The sequence below is a fragment of the Benincasa hispida genome, chromosome 8 (assembly GCF_027475165.1).
Source record: "Benincasa hispida cultivar pf3 chromosome 8, pf3_genome.v1.1, whole genome shotgun sequence".
Classification (NCBI taxonomy): Eukaryota; Viridiplantae; Streptophyta; class Magnoliopsida; order Cucurbitales; family Cucurbitaceae; genus Benincasa; species Benincasa hispida.
This window is the reverse complement of record NC_143485.1, coordinates 24,694,433-24,695,065: the sequence shown is the minus strand read 5'-3', so window position 1 is coordinate 24,695,065 and position 633 is coordinate 24,694,433.

The following is a 633-nucleotide window of genomic DNA, read 5'->3' as shown; positions in this document are numbered from 1 at the left end:
TGTTGTTGACTACTTTGGATAACACTTCTTGGATGGTAAGAGATGGGTTGATTTATTTTTCTATTATCAGAGCTGAATTCTATTATTGATTGTATTTTGTGTGTCATTTATTTTAGGTTAAATGACAAATCTGCTGATAATATTTACAAGTAATAGAAAAATATCAGAGTCTATATGCGCTAGATCACGATGGACCACTATCTGACAAATACTGGTCTATCACGATCTAACATAGATAGACAGTGAAATTTTGCTATATTCGTAAATACTTTGGTTGGTTTTTGTATATTTGAAAACAAAATTAATTATATTTATTTTTTAAAATCAAATGTAGAATTATGCTGAAAATATTAACAAATAATAGCAAAATATCACCGTCTATCTGTGATAGATCGCGATAGACTATTATCTGACAGATATTAGTGTATCGCGGTCTATCGCAGATAGACAGTGAAAATTTGTTATATTTGTAAATATTTTGTTTCTTTTTTCTATATTTGAAAACGCCATTTATTTTATTTATGTTTTAAATCAAATGTAGATTTTCTTTATAATTTGGGGTGAAAAAGTTATACCTTCTTTTTCTCTATCTATTTTGTGACGGTTTTAGTTCCCTCGTATTTGGTACATTAG